Source organism: Triticum aestivum, chromosome 7A, assembly GCF_018294505.1.
Source record: "Triticum aestivum cultivar Chinese Spring chromosome 7A, IWGSC CS RefSeq v2.1, whole genome shotgun sequence".
Lineage (NCBI taxonomy): Eukaryota > Viridiplantae > Streptophyta > Magnoliopsida > Poales > Poaceae > Triticum > Triticum aestivum.
Genome location: NC_057812.1, coordinates 18462140 through 18465234, shown reverse-complemented (window position 1 = coordinate 18465234; position 3095 = coordinate 18462140). Strand labels below are relative to the sequence as shown.

The 3095-nt window shown below is 40.6% G+C and overlaps 1 long non-coding RNA gene across 1 annotated transcript; it reads left to right on the top strand.

Moving 5' to 3' along the window:
- Positions 1–297: 297 nt before the first annotated feature.
- Positions 298–1081, top strand: LOC123151439 (uncharacterized). The gene is made up of 2 exons (XR_006475646.1): positions 298–611; positions 699–1081. It is a non-coding gene; the product is annotated as an uncharacterized lncRNA (long non-coding RNA).
- The last annotated feature ends 2014 nt before the right edge of the window (positions 1082–3095 follow it).

Sequence of the window (3095 nt, the reverse complement as noted above, 5' to 3'; positions counted from 1 at the left end):
GAAAAGAAAAATCTTGAAACAGCCTCAGACGCTTTATTTGAAGCAATAGAAGATGCTCGAAAGGGATTGTTCGGTAGCATCATTAGTTTCACCACATAACATATATTTTGATTATATATATAGAAAGTCTATTAAGGACACATGGTGAAGAATAAGTAATTTTTCACCCCAGTCATCTGACCGAGCAACAGTGTGGCTTAACGAATCCTCAACCGATAAAAAAAATATAATTCCACGTCTACCGCCATAAATTTACCTTGCTTACGTTGATGCGACGGTTGACTGGTCCTTTGGAGCTAGCCCACTCTACGTCTCCACCCGTACCCTGTCTTTTCTAATCAGGTGCGAGCGGTTCACGTTCCTCTCTCGTCAGCCCCTCCTCGTTGGCAATTGCGGTTTGCGGAGGCGGCGGCAGCCATGTCGATGGCGCCGGAGGGACAATCTTGAAGCAAGGGCTACCCCTCTCTCTCCCGCATGGATTATTCCCCCTTTCCCTCTTCATGCGGTAGCGAACAGGAGGCGAACTGGGCAGTGCATCGATTTGGTGCGACGTCGGCAGCGGCAACGACCTTTTCCGGCGTCCCTCTCCATCGTCAGCGGTCTTCTCATTGGTAACACCTCCCTCTTCCTCTTCCATTCCCTTTTCTCCATGAATTTCTTAATTTTTAGGGTTAGGGTTCTATATTTTTGAGGAGCAGGGTAAAGAAAGGGTAAAAGACCAAGAAATTAAGGAGATGAAAGAGAAGAGATGAGCTTGCATACTGAAGGGGGTGATGGAGAAAACCTTAGCTCGTTTGTGGGATCAAATCAAGGAGGTGGGGATCACGCAGGAGGAGAAGCTGCAGAGGAGGAACAACACCAGAGTATCTTCTTAGATCCAGCCAAACGTGATAGCCCTGTTTCTTGTCTATCTTCTCTGTTTTAGATGAACTGTTATTCCTTATTTCTTCTTTAGAGCTCCACTGCTACAAAAAAACAAGAACCAGTTCCGGCCATTTTCACTTGGAATGGAGTTGGGATGCTGCTACTATATTTAGGATGGTATCCCATCATTCTGAATCTGCTTCAGAACTGAACACTAGTGATGCTTCAGAACTTTCTGTGGGTGCAGACCTGAAGACTAGTGAGATACAGTAGCAACTAGCGAAAATGACAAGTGCAGAATTTTGTTTTCCTTTTACAATTCATCGTACATTTTGTAGCTCTTTGTCACCTCTGTGAAAGCACTGCATACGCCTTCAGTACACTAACCTTTCTCAGGTTTGCTTCTCACATTTTTACAATGTGCTTAAGGCGAATGATGAATGGTTAAGCACCTATTTATTTCTAGTTTTGATCTGTTGATGCACACTGAACACAAGAATAAAACTGGACATGCTCCAATTGTATGTTGATGTAAACAAGCGATGCAATCTACTCCCTCCGTTCCCAAATGTAAGTCTTTTAAGATATTCCAACAAGTGACTATATACGGAGCAAAATGAGCGATTATGCCCTCTAAAATATGTCTACATACATCCGTATCTTATAGTCTATCTGAAATGTCTAAAAAGACTTACATTTAGGAACGGAGGGACTACATTGCATGCAAGTTTGGAAAATGTATTAGTTGGACATGCTCCTAGTTTTTGTTGGCCCTATATATCTTATCTTTGTCTCTCAGAATTCTTACAAACAGGATTAGGACCTCTCAGTGTATTAGTTTAACTGTTGAGGGGTCCCAATCATGTTTCTATTTTGGTTCGTCTTGTTTTAGCTCCTACTGACCTTGTTCATGGATACATCAACCGAGAAGCGGAAGATGATTTTGCAAGTTTTGGTTCAGTTGACACTTAAGTGTTTTTGTTACAGATTTGTAGCTCCTCTTTCTTTTAATCTTCTTTCTGAAAAGTAACTCCACTGATTAGTAGGACCAATAACAAACATAATAAAGTTGCCACACTTGCATTCTTGGAAGATCCATTGAAGGAACATGGCAAATCTCAACAATTGATGTTTGTTTTAAAGAAAAATAGCGCGACACCATCACATTTGCATGGGCATGTCTAGGTTTTTCCTCTCATGGAAACACACTCATTCTCTTCTGAGTTTGCGTTTAACCGGTACTGTACTATTTCCATTAGCACTATGCATTTCAGTTTTGGACACTCTAATGGCAACATTAGGTATGCTTAGGAAAACTAATCATTCTGGGATCAACACATCATATGACGATACGTGGGCTTTAGTTACCTCATAGAACTTTGTACATGTTTATTGATCCATAAAAGATGTCTTGTAAAACGTGATCTTGATGATGGCATTACCCTTTACTCTACCTTCGCACAATATGTCCATGTATATTTAGTGCGATCTTTCACTAGAGAACAATAGTAGTTGTTGTAAGTTTTTCCTAAAGTTTCTGCCAAAATCATCATGTTAGAGCCACTGGTTTCTGGAAACTGTAATGGGGAAGAACCCATTTATCAATTTCAGAACCAGGATTTTTGGGTTGCATATTTTGTAATGTGTTCGATTGTTTGAAACTAGTGGAATAAAATTGCATAGCAATATTAAAGTTTACATGTCCTGTGTTGCCTCGTTGACCTCTAGTTAGGTAGCAGTTCTATGTTGGAATTGAGTTGGTCAACAGAAATTGCATAGGCGTCCTGCGACATCTACCACAACGCAAGCATAGCTGCGACCTTGGTATCTAGCCTCTTGCAAATTTTCTTAAGCTTGTAATTTGGGTTCTTGCATTTTTCCTCCAGCTTGTAGTTTGGGTGCATGCTAGGTGTTAATTTTGTTGGCACGTTCTTCTACTGTTTCGTCATTCTCATGGAGGAACAAATATCCAATGTCAAAAGGAAGGTATTTGTTTCCAACTAGCGTTGTTTCTTGATGTGGTTTATATCAATTGAAGCGCGGTTCATTCTCTAGTTCAGTTTTTGTTTTTGGAGTGATCAACGTGAGGCCGCACCATATAACTAAGCTCTAGTTATTGTCATCAATCATGATGAACTTCATGGAAACATAATGTTTTCTCCTCTTTGCAGAATTCCCCTAGTGTGAATCGACTTTAGGGCTATTGTGTAATTGCCTTAGGAAAGTCACTA